Source organism: Corvus hawaiiensis, chromosome 5, assembly GCF_020740725.1.
Source record: "Corvus hawaiiensis isolate bCorHaw1 chromosome 5, bCorHaw1.pri.cur, whole genome shotgun sequence".
In the NCBI taxonomy this organism is placed as follows: Eukaryota; Metazoa; Chordata; class Aves; order Passeriformes; family Corvidae; genus Corvus; species Corvus hawaiiensis.
Window position 1 is genome coordinate 44,207,512 of NC_063217.1, and position 15,522 is coordinate 44,223,033.

Genomic DNA, 15,522 nt, shown 5'->3' on the forward strand with positions numbered 1-15,522 from the left:
TAACACAGAACCTATGAATAATGGATAATTTTTCTGTTTAGCTGTTTACTTGCTTTTCTTCACCTGATTTTGTTGAGAGTTAATGCAAAACCTCAGAAAACAAAAAGCTACAAAATTTCCATGAAAATGTTGTGACATTGTAGGGTTCTTTGTTCCTCCCAGAGAGACAAGTTTACTAAATAGCATGTGGATAGAATAGCAGTGACCCTAGGGACTATTCCTTGCTCCCAGCTCTGACAGGGTACAGCATCACTGTTCTTATGATTGTTTGGTTTCTGAAAGTTCAGACAAATAAACTGGAGATAGAAGTGATGATTGCTGGTTATACTCAGAGGTTAACTGAAAGGATCATACCATTTCCTTAACTGTAAGAGAAATTATTAGTATGGAATGCCTTTCAAAGGAGCCTCCCTTCCTGTACGGTATTTACTCCAAGCCTCCTTTCCATTATCTTTAAATCTAAGCCTCATCCCCCTATTATCTATTAATAGTTTATCTTTAAATCCAGTGAATACCAAGCTCATTATTTTACTGCCCATTCAATCTGAAAGATAAAGGACAAAGGAAAATGAGGAGAAAACCTCCGCAAACCAACCAAGAGAAAAAAACAAAAAGAAAATCCTACCAGGACTGTGGCTATGAGAATGTTTGCAAAGGTCTTAATAACTTCACTGACATAAAGCATTCTCTCTGCACTCACTGCAGGTGCAGTATTCCAGCTCCCTGGAGAAGCTTGTCTTTAAGTCTTTTCTCCTTGAGTCTTTCCACTCAAGTGAGAGGTGGGAGGCACAGCTTGAAAGTGTGTTCCCCTAAGATTCCCCCCCAGAGGTACCAAAAATATTATGTCTTCAGGTTTGTCAGATGTTTTCCTTGCGCTTCTCCTTGGGAAGTTTACTGTAAGGTAGGACACCTGTTCTTACGTACAATAGCAATATATCAGGAGGTACACGAAGTGTAATGGAAAGAGGAAGGAAATGAAGGAAGATTTGATCTGTCATCCTGGGTAACTGATGGAGCAGTCAGCTGATTTCTCTCTGTAGGAACAGGGTTTTCTGCAGGAGAGGGACCATTTGTCCCTATAAACTCTGACCTTCTAAACTTTCTGTATGAGCTGAACATCACCAGATCTTGTCACTCTCCTGTGGATCTCCTCTTTTCCGTCTTTTTTTTTTTCTTCCCACCCACCTTGTATATTAGAAAATAATTAACTCCTCTTGCTCTATCAAAGGTGATGGGCATGGAAGAACTGGTAACAAGGAATAATAGATCTTACAAGAATTCAGAGTTCTTATGATGACTTGTTAATGACAAGTTTTTCCCCTGATTATTGCATGTATACCACAACAGTAGCCCCTTTGGTAAAGAATTTTTACAGTGAATTTTCTTACCTTTTCCCCTGTAATAAGAATATAGAACTAGAGATAATATTTTGTTTTGCTATAGTAAGAGCTGCTGATTCTTTTGCAGAGGCTTACTGAAACCAGGAGAAATGAATGGAGAGAGATAGGACAGAAAATTTCCTGTAACCTTTGGTCACTGCAGGAATGAGAAGATAAAAAGATGCTTAAGAATTTATCTACTGAATAGCAAGTTGCACATGAGACATGGCCCATCTTTACAAGAGCTCTGGTGTTTGGTGATTAGACTTAAGAAAGGCATTTTTTTCCTCTCCCTGGTCTGATTGATGCTCACACTGTTGCCATTGGCAGCTTTCTTAAGCTACAGAGAGGGATCTTCATTGCCACTTCAGCAACGTTTCTCTTTGCTATGACTTCGCAGGTTACTTCATCATCTGGCAGGCTAGGGGTTTTTGCTACCATTTTCTGGTATCTAGACTTGGAAAACAAACTATTTTGAACACTTCAGCTTAAAACCTTTAGGATTCTAAGGTATTTTTATATTAATTCTTAAAGATTACTGGAAAACCAATGCAAACAGCTATAAAAGTAGTTGAGGCAGAGTTGTTCGGAACTCCAAATAGACAACTGTTACATTAAATTGCAGCTGGGATGGATTTCACACAAGTGTGGAAATATCAGATGAGGATAATCTTTCACTGGACTATTAATCATTTGCCTGCTTTCCTGTGTCATAGACTGCAACACCTCATTTGTTTCAACTCACTTAGCTTATCCCTGCCAGGATACATGCACTCTGTATCTGCTACCCAATACGCATTAGGTGGCATTAGGACTTCTTTTGAAAGGTGACAAGTGAACAGGTGAAAATTTAAGTAGTTATTGAGCACTGATGTCCCTGGAAAACAGGACAGTGAGCACAGCTCACCATAAGCTTTATCCAGCAAAAGCTGTGGGTGGCCTTGTGAGCTACTTACATCCCTGGAGGCTGCAGATGCAGGTTCCCCAGCCAGACACTCAGCGCAGGGATCTTGGGCTGCTGCACAGCCAAGCCTCCCCCTCTGCTCACCCCTGCTCTGCTGCCTGACTTAGACCTGCCTGAACTTGTGCTGGTTGTCATTTTCCAGCTTCAGGCTGATAGGGAGCAAGTGGTTTTAAAACACTGCCAGTCTAAGTAATCTGTTTTTCTTCTCTGCTTTTAGCCTTGATTTAGTTTGGGGTTTTTTTGTTTGTTTTTTTCCTGGTATAACAGTAGCTCTACACAGCAGATGCTCACAAAGTATATCACGTGGTATTCCAATGAGTCTCTTCCTCATCTCTACAGCAAGCTGAAGACCATGAGGATGGGACTTCAGGATGCTGCAACATGCTCTAGGTCTTGCCAACCATCAGAGCATGTTTGCCGCACCACCAGTTTCCAAGTCACCACAGCCCTGCACTGAAGACCACTGAAGCTACTGGATAATCAGTGCTGCTGCTAGCTAGATTAAGTTATTACAGCAGGAAATTCTATAATCATCCTTCCATTTGTCTGTGTATGCAGGGGAAAATAATATTCAAGAGATACACAGCATGCTATCTTGCGATTTTGACATTACTTCCTTATTATTAGTGCCATTTAATTTCTAAATTTGAGATCCTTCTTCAAAGGGCTGCAATATTTTCATCAAGCTTCAAAGAGTTTTACAGATATTAAATATCTGTAAAAGATTTTTTAGCAGAGACAGTAAGAGAAAGCAGCCATTATCTTCCCATGCTGAAGCAGACATTTTGAATAAACTGATGCCACAATAGCCTAGCTGTTTCCAAAGCTAAGTTACAAGGGAAAAAGAAAAACCCAAACAACTCAACAAAAAACTTCAGGTGTTTGCAAAGTGGAATAAAATACATGGCTTGTGTCCACTTAGCTTGTGTCCTTCTGTGTACCTAGGTAAGATTTTCCTTTTAAGGAGAAGTAAGGGGGAAGTTACTTCTTTAACACTGCAGATGAGGGTTACTGCCAATATATTCCTTTGTTATATGGACTTTACTTGCATGACTGACAGCCTTGTAAACTACACATCCTGATTTGTTCAGGCTTTTCATTCTTAAAGTAAATGTTAATACTTTGTATTTTTTTCCTTTGTGCCAATGATATATATAACTTGTGTAATATTCCATGTATCTAGAAACATGTCGTTCAGTTTACGCCTTAAAAGTGAAATTGCTGGCACTTTTAGAGCAGAGTAGAAGTTTACGGTAGGTTTTATGTGTGACATTCTCAGGCACAGAGCTGGAGCATAATTTTCTGGATGTCTTAAATAAGGATGTAATACAGAGCAAGGCAAGTTAGTCTTCTAAAAATAAAAGCCAAAATGTACATATTAAACTTCATTCTTGCCTTACTGAGGTCTAAGCACTGTAGCAAGTGATGGATTTCTCCAGCTGCTGGAGTCTGTCTGCCACTACTCCCAGGTCTGTGCCTTGTGTTGCATCTCAGGCACTCCTTACCTGTTGCATATGCTCACCATCAGCAGCTCAGCCCAGCCCCTAGTAGAAAGCATGTGGGTTTGGTTGCGTTCTTACGTGCCTGACTCATTTTACTTGCTCACAACAGTTAATCTGGACACCTTGTGCTCTGACCAGTGTTGTCTTTGGTGCTGGTAAAACAAAGAAGAAAAGCAGATAATGTGCCTATTCCTGAGCCAGGCACTGGCAGATGTTGCTGGTGACTTCTTTGCTCTTCCTTGGCCAGTGAGGACCTCCAAGGCTGTGTTCTCCTGTTTACCATGAACACATGCCAGAACAATGGAAATCTGGGAAGTTGCATGTTTATGTCGGGAGATGTCTGACCACAAACACTTGAGCCTTCAGAAAGGCTGTTGGGAGCATTGTGTTTTCAGATTTTTGTGCCAGCAGAGTCTTCATATCTGATACTATTGAGTAAACTTTATTGAGGCATGGGGAACTATAGGCTAAAGAAGTACCTTAGCTTGCTATTGTATATTCTCAAAAAGTTCAAAAAGAGGATTCTCCACTCCCTACAGCCCTGCTCCTCAATACAGTCTGAAATAAGGTGCTTGCCTAGGAAAGAAAACTTAAAGTGACAACTTATTTTTCATTTTTATGGTTGACATGTGGAAGTTTCATTCCAACACTTAAAAAAATCATTGTTCTGAAGTCACACAGGTATCCTTTCCAAAAATATCTCTTACTGATAATAATATTTCTACCCATATTTTTGGAGTCTCAAGACACTTCTGTTATTTATTAATTAACGTTGTACTGGGATGTGATGCTTCTTCTGTATCTCCCTGGCTTTCCCCCCTCCCCAGATTCATGTAAATCTTGATGTTTTATAACTGGGGAGAATTAAATCTGCATTGAAATGGGCTTCCATCCATCCCTAGGAGTGCCATAAAACTTTAATGTCTTTGTTATTTAGTGTGCTGTATAAGTTAGGAATAATTTTCTGTTTTTCACAACACCGGACAATTTCTTTAGTTCTGTAAGATTCCTAATCCCTACAGAGTTCTCATGTCCCCTAAATAAACTGATGCTGTCTTGTAGCTACAAAACTATTCTTCCGGAGACAGTTTCAGAAAGTACACAGTGTGTGTGGTTAATATTCATGGCACATACTTCATTCATAATTTATCATTAACTTACTCTTTTTAATTTCTTCCCAGTGGATCTGTAACACACCAGTGTAATCCAGTTTCCTTCCCCTACAGCTCTGACCATCTGGAATATTCTTGCCACATGTCTTCACCTCAGCTACACTTTCACATTTCTTAAAACATGTAAATAAATAGTATCAGATATAAAGTCCTAAAATTAGATACACAATAAAAATGGCTTAGATTTCAGAGTGAAGGGAGCTCTTGAAGTTATCACCGAAATCCATAAGCCTACCAAGATGGCCAGCAATCAGTGAAGAAGAAAGCTGCAAATCTCATGACCTGGAGTTACAAGCCCTAAACAAGGCTTAGGTTTATGCTCCTCTGTGTTTAACATTTCCATTAGTATGTTAGTGAGTTCTGAACACATCATCCACTCAACCACATTGAAAGCTCATTGTTTTACTCTATGGGGCAGCCTGGTAGCATGTTAGCAGGATTTCCTTTGGCTGCAACTAAACAAAAAAATGCATTCCAACCTGCTAGTGGGCATTCAGCTCACAGGACCAGACTGTTGGGGACCAGAAATCCCTGAATGTCCAACAGTGAGGAGGATATCTCATCTTCTTTGCCAGCTGCTTCTCTTTATGGATGTGTTTCTACCATGCTGCACCACTTGCTAATGTATGCTTTGTCTATGTTCTTATTCTTACTAGTTTGCACCTTATGAAGACCTCTCAATGTTGCCTTGAACATGGAAGAAAACTTGGAGAAAAATATTTAACTCTTATCTTGTTCATCTAGCTGAAATAATTCATGTTGGTACCAGTGTTTATCTTTAAGGCACTACAATGTTCACTTGACTTCAGAGCACATTTTTTAGCACACCTTACCTGCTTTTTCTGTCAGCAGGAATAATACCCTCTAGGGCACTGGATTTCTCCTCAGCTGGTAAACATCTGTCTGATGATAATGTGGTAAAGACTTCAGTCTATTTTTCTGGTGAAAGGGTTAGTCCTCACATTTGGCAGTGGACCTAGAATTAAAAAAGATTAGTCAGAAGCATGTTATAAAGGATAACCATATTTAGGCTTTGGCTTAGCAAAGTCTGTGACAGGTGCTGTACTTTTTCACCATCTCTAAATCATACATGGTTATGTAATTATGTGTTTTGAGGAATAGAGTCTTCCTCTAGACTCTTTGACAATTAAATTTGGTTCCTCAAGGTCTTCCTTGCTACAAATGCATAAATCCTACTAGGAATTCTTGCCACCACACCTGTGCTTGTTCAAAACCCATCAAAGACTGTGTTCTTTTCCTGTGCAGCTCACCCTGCTTGGGTCTTCTCCCAGCTTTCATGTCGCATAGATGTATTCCAGGTCTTTCCTCTTCTGGTTTTCAGAACAAAAAGTTCATGTTGTTGAAAGTGTTGTAGAGGACCTGAAGAGGCACAGTCACAGGCCTACCTCAAGATGAAGTAAAAACTCATTTGGATGCCTTTGGGAATTCCATTATTATATTGGCCAGGAGATTTAATTTTTGAACTTCTGAAATATACCCTGGACTCTCCTTCAACAGCTAGTAATAGTATTCTTAACTTGTACCTCACTACTGTTGGGGAAGATGAAACAGGAAAGCCTTGGAAATATGATTGCCTGACAAAAGATTTTGGGAATATGAAAACTACAGGCAACATCGAAATGAAAGCCACTTTTGAAATACCAGGTCTTAGTTACTGAACAACTAGAAAACAATGGTATGGCCACTGAAGTAATCCCCTCTTGATGGAACAATACCCTCTGCTTGCAAACAGGTCCAAGGGTCAGAGCAGACCCTACTAGCTCAGCAGAAGGGGTCCAAAGAGTAGTTTTTAGAAGTTAAGATGTAACACTCTATGGTAATATAAGAACTCTTATAGGCTGTATGTAAATGCTATAGGATTTGTATCTTGTATTAGATTGGTTAGTGACAATTAGAATATTCAGTGCAGAAGATGATTTATTGTATTGTAACCAGGACTTCAGACATTCTCATTCTCACTTCTATTCATTCTCTCTTCTATTCATTCCTCTCTTCCACTTCTACTCTTGCTCCTACTCTCTCTCTCTCTCTCTCTCTCACTCGTTCACTCTCTTGAGCCTGCTCAGAGCTGAGTCTAGCAGCTCTGAGCAGTGCCCCAATACCCACGCCCTTTACAATAAACCGGCTGTGTCCCAAGACCTGCCTATAGAGATCTCTCATCTCCATCCGTCACCGTCTACGTCCGGCCGTCCCGACTGGACCCCAGAACCCCCGTAACCTACAACTACCTTTTGTTTCCTCCAGCTGGCTATAACTTTGTCAGTACAGAATTCAGTACAGAATTTTAGGGCTGGTTTTTGCACATGTGGAATTTTATTGGATGATGACACATTTGGGGCACACTTTGCAATGTTTCTGTATTTCTTGTAAAAATAGAGGCAAAAATAGGAGTTTCTATAAACGGGAAAAGGAGATTTTTGCTCTCCTACCTAATTGGAAGTAACAAAAAGGGGCTTTTAATTAAAAAATTGGCATGACTGTTTTCAAGTGTGCTGTATTTCAGTACTAGGGCACTTAAGCATACAGTAGGATGTGGCAAGTGTACAGAAGAAAACTGCTGGGAGCCTATTTGCAGAGGATATTTCAGCCAACATAGGCATGGTAATGCTTCAGAGATGCCTGAATTATGGACCTTGGAGCAGCTGGTATTTTACAAGAACCTTCAGTACAAGTTTTGTTTCAAATTATTCTCAGTGTAATTGAGTAAGGAGGTTGTCCCAGGGAGTGACCACACATTGTTGTGTGAAGACACCCAAATTACCTCATTTACTCAACACTGCTTAGCTGGAACAGGGCCAGAGTACCCAGTGAGGAAGAGTATCAGAGTAGAGTTATGGAAACTTGGGTAGGACACAGCATTAAGAGGAGCAATCTAATGGTGTTGATGGTACACAAATAGAGGAGAAAATAGATGGCCTACAAATGCCAAGTTGTAGCCAGAGGAGGTCCTCAGAGACTGGTAAGAGTAGTTGGGACAGCATAAGGAAGAGCTGAACTAGAGTTGCTGTTCTCAGGTTTCAGCCTGCTAGTAATGACTACATGTTCCCTTAGTCTGCAGAGGAAAGCATGACCCTTTGCAAGGAGGATCAGGACTGTTTTTTAGAGGGAGAGCTGTGGATGCAGCTGGAAGAGGAAGTACAATGGTTACTGGCTGCTCATCACATCCTTCCTCCCAGAGGTTTTCACTTTTTCACAGCTGCCAGCTAAGTTGGTCATGTGGATGACCCCACACCTGGTTAAGCAAAAAGGATCTAGGCTAGGTTAATTAGTTCAAATTGTATGTCTTTGGTAATCTGTCTCATGTTGACTGGAAGTAGCTGGAGAATTCTCCTACAGACTGACCAGTGGGAGGATAACTTCTAGCAGCAGCAGACTGTAGGAGACTGCAAATCTGCAGGTGCAGTGCTACTAAGAAAACTCAAGTGATTTGATGGACCAAAACTGCATCCACGTTTATAGACAAGGTAAAGGAGATAGGTAAGGAGTTACTAAGGCAGTCAGGAGAGGGGTGGGTAAGAAAATAGTAATTACAGGAGGAAAATAGAGGTTAAAAGTGGGGGAAATAACACATATTATGTCAGTGCAAGATTTTGATGTGTCCCCTGCAGGGACAGCTCCCGAGCCTGTGAGAATTGTGGTTCTCTTGTGACTTACTGTAGATATGTATATAATATATATGTTTATTTTTTTAAATTTGGTATGCTAATGTTGTCTATATTCGCATAAAAATTAGAAACACTTAGAGACTTATTTAGAAACGCAATAAGATTGCACTCCTGTCATCAACTGAAAAGTCAACTTTCAGACTGAATTCTCAGGATTTGACTGTGGTTAGAAGTTACATTACTGTCTATGTGGTCTCCTTGCTGGTTGTGGGAAGCTGCTCCTCATTCTTAGCCTGTCCTGCAAAGCCACTCCAGGTTCTAAAAAAGCATGCAGAGTAATCTGTCACCTACCTAATAATGGCTGTTCAAGTGCTAATTATCTTCCAAATATAATGAGTTAGAGGACAGGAGAACCAGCACTGCTTTGCTCCATGTGCACACGTTGGTGGGTTTGAATCATCATTGCGCATCACAGGGGAGATGAGCAGAGACCTGAATGAACCTTTTCTTTTCTCTAAAGTTATGAATCTTGCAAACTTTTAATCAATTTTTACTTTGTGATTTCCCCCTTCCAAAAAACTTGTGGATAACTGTGACCTACTGTATTCACATTGGACCTTTTTACAAGAAAAGCTATTAAGAGAAAGGACTCAAACTCAGTCCAATTTACCATGTATCCGGAGGCTTAACCAAAGCTATTATTACATGAAAGAATGGAGGAAATTAAGAACAGGGCCTTCAGAATACCAAATGCCAGTACAATTTTTTTTCTTGATTTTCTTTCTGTCTAATTTACTCTGTCAGGAATTTGAAAACAATTAGGCACTAAAAAGAAAAAAAGAGTGAAACAGTCTTACCTAACTCTTGTGTGCATGCTAAATACTTCCATACCGCATTGCAGGCCTCTTCTGTATTGAAAAATAAAAATCATCCATAAATGGTTAACATGAACTCTAGTGGTGCTTCTGGAGAAATACTGTCCTCAGTTACTGAAAAGCGTGATGAGCGTCTCATAGATAACAGCAGAGAGGGGTATAAAGGCTAAGGAAGGATCTCATTTAGATGACATTACTCAGAAGAATATGATTTTTGAAAAGAAATATTTGTTTGGGTGAATTCTTCCAAAGGCAAAAAGGGGTGATAAATGTTTTTTGAGACCTAGGATATTTTCTTTTGTAAGATAATCAAGAGTATGTGAAATTAGATGGAAATGATAGTATCTTGAGAGCAGGTAACCGCTTTGTTACTAATAACCTGGTTTATTGGATAGTGATGTTGTGATTTTGCTTCAGCTCCCATCCCATTTTTTGCAGACCCTGCCTTATACAATCTCAACATCTGCACCTATTTTGATCATAGCAGAGAGATTGTGGATTTAATTTAATTTGATGTAATGGTAATTGTAAAGAATTCCTGCACGGATAATGATGAGAGCTGGTAGACGAACAGACTGCATGTCATCCAAGAGTTAAAAAGATGCAGTCTGTTTGAATGTCTCTGCTTTTAAGCTTGATGAAGTATGTGAAAAATCTCATTTCCAGCAAGATTTTAATTACATCATGGAAATCTGCCTCTTTGTATGAAGTTCCAGCTGAATATGGAAAAGCAAAAGAGCCTGGGAGCTGCCAACACAGTCCTGACTTTGCTGTTAGGAGGCAGTGAGTTTAAATTCACATGTAACCTTGAGTTTATTCCTTTACTGCAAGAGCAACCAGTATTTCTGCAAATACATAGATGTCCCTCTTCTAAATAAGCCACAGTGGCCTCTGATGTGACAGAATGCTTCCTACATGAAGTCTTTTTCTGCTGCTGTTTTTTGGAGTGCTTTTGTGAGTGTGTGGCCTTTGGGGCAAAAGGAAATGTCAAAAGTTCATCTGTTAACAAAACTTCTCTTTTTCTCTTTGCATTAACTAAGCATATCAAGTACACTTGACGTAACTATGACGCTTTATTTTTTGTGGCTTATAAGCATTGGTTCTTTGGCCTTTGGCTGTTAATTAGGAATATTATTAGTCTTCTCTTTTGGCTGGGCCCAGCCTGCTTTTGTCAGACATGGTGGGTTGCTGGTTTCCTGTGAAGAATTCTAGGAAAAACAGGAAACACTACGCATTGCCTCAGCTGGCAATGTAACAAGATAAAACACAATGCGATGGTAAGACTTACTACAGTGCCACTGTGTGCTGAGGACTGTCATTTTTCTCTCCCTGGAAGACATTTTCTACATCCATGCTTTTTTTTTTTTTTTGTATGTGTGTGTCAGGAGAGACTGTAAGAGTTCCTTATAAAGGGAAATGAGAATTTTAAGGCTCATTTGTACAAACTCTTATTTTTAAGTTGCAGATTCAGGGGATGCTCCGGATAGATGATGCACTACGAAATGAACCTGAGACCCGCGTCACCACAAGGGTCACCCTGTGGACCCAGTCTCTTTGCTGGGTTAGCTGTCTCTCTTGTAACAAAAGTCTTTATATCTGAGCATGGTGGCATCCTGGTGGTGATGCCTCATGGCATGCCAGTGTGGTGAATTTCACTAAGCTTTTCTTAAAATTAGGAGGAAGGCATTCATTCTATTCTCCGAAGAGACAAACAGGTGAAAGGTGGGATAGGAGACACAAGTGAAAAGCAGGTTGATTGAATTTTGACAAAATCATGGTGATCTCCACAATTTTTCTTTTATTTTTTCAGTTTTCAAATTTTGTAGATTTGTGTATTAGGGTTAGAGTTACAGAAGAAAAAAAAAGCCAGGGATTTGGGAGAGTTGAAGGGAAGTTCTCAGTTCTAAACATTTGTTCTTTAGTTGAGACCTGCTGGGAAAAGCTCTCCAGCTAATTAAACAGATGATGATAAATGCTCCTCAGCAAATAAGAGATAAGCTATTTGCATATGTTTGACTTGTAAATTTACTTCAGGCTTGTGATTGCAGCAAGGCTATAGCTCTTCAAAACAACAGGCCATCACTTCTTACACTTGCCTTGGGTGCACTTCGTTCTACTGTGGAGCCCTGAAAAAACTCTGCCAAGAATGGATTCGTAGTGGCAGAACGTAGTCTTTCAAAAGAGAATTCAAATCTAGAACCAAACATAATTATCCTGCTCAGGGTGTATGGGCAGACACTGTTTAAATACATTGCCTCAAAGTTGTTATCTACAGCTGCACCGCAGAACAAAGGGTAGAAGTTTAACATCGTATGAGCAAATACCTTTTAAACAGATTAAACTAGACCAGAACAGATTTAAACAGATCTTACTAGACCATGACATTTGACAGAAACCGGTTTTCTGTTTTGGTAAAACTTTTGTTTTGGCTTAGTAAATAAGTATTTAAAACAATATTTGTATGTCTTGTTCCTGCCTGACATATAGAGTGCAAGCACATTATTTCCATGAGAATGTTTGCATAACAGAATAAATGCTAATACGGGTGTTTAGATGTCAACAATCTTCATCTAAGTGTGAGTAACAAAAGAAAGACTCTGACAATTCTTAATTGACTGCTAATTTGTGCATTTTACATTCAGTGTCCAGTAGCTGCTTTAGTGACCAGTTTATAACTCTTTATTAACCAAAAATGTCGAACTGAGAGCAGTGCTCACTCACTACTGACTCAAAAGCAGAGCCTCCTTACAGAATTTCCCACTCTCCTCCTTTCCATGTATGGTGATGGGGACTGCCTTTTGAAATTTAAACTGTAGGTATTAGTCGCCTCTGTGTATATCAGGTTGATCGGTTTTTAAAAGATGAAGAGAAATTGTTTAAAATGCAAGAGGCCCAAGAATTAAGAAAGTCTGTTACGGAGCATGCATAGTGCTTCTTAGCTGATGAAATTGGTCATTACTGTTTTTCAGCTGTTAAACTGCCTGTGTTTTGTGGAAAGAAAAAAAAGCATATCTTCTTGAGTGTTTGCACATCTGCCTAATACATGAATGATCAAAACATACTGCTGAATTTGCAACCCACCTCCAGCATCTGTTTCAAAACTTCCAAAGAAAAAGCACAGACAAAGTTATCCCCAAACAGTTGTTATTTTTATGGTCTCTAATGCTCCAGATTAAGATGATTTAAGATTCTTGGAAAAAGTTTTTAATTGTTGTGGCTTCTACAATAATGATATTTATTGCATGAATTCCTAGATTCGACTCTTAAAAGCTTTTAGAACCTTGCCAAATCACCATGGAAAAAAAGAAAAAGTTTTCTAACCATCTAACTACATCAGTGACAACTGACAACTATGGGTCAAAGAATAGAGGGACACCTGGGATCAATTATTAATGTCTGAATTTGATTTTAATCATCTTTGCATGTGAGTATGGACTAATTTCTTTGTCTTCTGAAAGATGTTTTCATTGGCTGCTAAACAACACTGTTCTGATTTATGAAAGGTCCTAACAAATTGCTGCAAAGAGGTTGCAAGATATTTCTGCAGCTAATTGAATCAAAAATTATTTTCCTTCCTCAAGGTATGTCTAGGAAAGGTGTGTGACATTTCAGCTTTAAAAAACATATGAATATACTGTGTCCAGTAGTGTGCCTTGTGAACATCTCCCTACTTCTCACTTGGCATACACAGTTTAGATGGCTTAACTGTGTACATGATGTTATGTGAATTGATGTGTGAGCCCAATAAAGGGGTACAAAGGGATAAAGCAGAACTCGCAAGGGCCAGAAGTCTTCCTGAGTGCTGTATATAGAACTACATTTAACAGGCATAATTTTGCTCATTATTATCACCAGTATTTCTTCAAAATAGCCTAAGGACACCAAATAGTGTATGCCAATGAGGATGAATTTTGGGGTATTTTCCTTTAAATTCACTCTGATGTGTACGTCTCAGGAACAGAGAGTGTGTGTGTCTGTGTGTTTCAACCTGTAGGGAGGAAAATATGTTTTCTGTAGAATTCTCGTAAGTAGCAAAAATTTTTGTTTTCCTCCCAGTTCTTCATGATGGATAACTCTTGCACATTTTGCTCCTTTCTCTCAAGACTCTCCATTTGCATCAATACATTTACTCAGTAAAAACAAACCAGGAGAGAACCCAGGAGAGTGAACTGCATGATTAACATCTGCCCTTTTTTTCTGAGTTGACATGGGTTACTAATGAAGTACTATACATTTATTTTCATTAACTCAGTTTCACTTTTGCTTTGTCCACACACATAGAAGAAGAAAATGTAGAAGGAGGCTTTATAAATTTTTACAATGGTCTGAAATATTCACAGTCTAATTGCAAAGAACCCTAATCACTATCTAAAATACCATCCTGTTCCACAAACCAGTACATAAATAAATAAGTTTCTTTTTCTGGTAGTAAGCACTTAGCAGCTCCTACTAAATTATTTGTCATGTAGCTTTTTTGTTTCCTTTAAAAAATATTTGCTGGCTCAAGTAAATTAGGAATGAGTTGTTGAATCACTTCACCATGTTCACTATCTTAAAATATTTCCTTAAGAGCTTCCATATAGGAGTATATGAATGGTTTCAAATTTTCCTTTAGAAATTTTCTAAAACGTACTGTTTATTTTCCTCAGCAGGCAAAGTACCTTGCACCAAAGTAAAGTGTAAGGCATTGACATGATACTGTATTTTTCAAAAATGGAGTAGCTGTGCCAAGTGTAGGAAGGAGAGACGGAAACCTCCTCAATCTGAATTCACCAACTGGAAAATAAACTGTTTCTGAGCAGCTCTGATGGAGAAACAATCCTTAAAAATGGAAAACAGTCTTTGTTCTTTTATTGCATTTAGTTTACAAGATGAACAAGAACCAACAGGGCAAATAGCAACTCTTAAGCAATTCCATTTGCTTTATGTTTATAGTTCCACAAAAAAAACCAAATCCCTTCCTTTGGGAGGATTTATATAACCTCTTACTATCCCTAGAGCAGCTATATTATACAGAATCTTACCCTTTCTTGGCAAAATTTGCTGTGACTTGGTCCAACAATAAAACAAAAGGTAAAAGAAAAATGAGCAATTTCTAGAGAATTTGATTCTCAGTTAATAAAGTCTTATTCTAAAAACCCCCTCCAAAGTTTAGACCTTCTACTCCAAAATCATAACTAAAAGTCATGTTAGATATCAGTTTCCACTGTTGATCCGTGTTTTCCATTTATTCAACAAAATTACTTATTAAATCAGGTTTTTATTCTTAAATTATACATTATATTATTATTATTATTCATATGATGGCATGAATTCCACTATTTTGAGACTTTTTAATTGGCAGCACCTGATGCATGGTGTAAAATCCTGGCAAACCTTCTTTGACTTACTGAGCAGGGTCTCAGTTTTGAGGTGCTAGGCCTGGCCAGATTCTCTTGCTGAAACAGCTTCAGAGGTGCTGTGTGGGATGACTGCCCACCCTGCTTGAAGGAGACTTGGAGGACAGAAAGCCTCAGCCCCAAGCAAAGGTGATGCAAAAAAGGCATGGGTGGGGAGATGTGGCTGACCTCTCCCTTTCAGGCTGTGACATTTATATGGATGTGTAGCCTTGAGGAATTCATGGAGCCCTTTCTGCTGTAGCTCAGTGAATTGGAAACAGCATTATCTTTTTAGTATTGATTACAGCTGAAGCTGGCCAGGAGGCCAGTGGTTTTTCTTAGGTGCAGATCTTATAGCTGTGATCCATCTGTGTGATACCTTAAGACAAGATAACTCCGTGTAGAACATAACCATAAACCTCTCCCAATATGAGCGGGCAGCAGTATATTTGATGAGCACCATATGTTACTGGTGCTCTGTGATATGTGTCATCTGCCTGGGGTTGGAGCGCTGTGTGAGTTGGTGCTCTGTATCGATTTGAAATCCACCACTTTGGAAACATTTCTGAGGCTGTAAGGCTGAAAAAAAGTTGATGTCAATGGTTTTACTCCTGTTCTTTGTACTG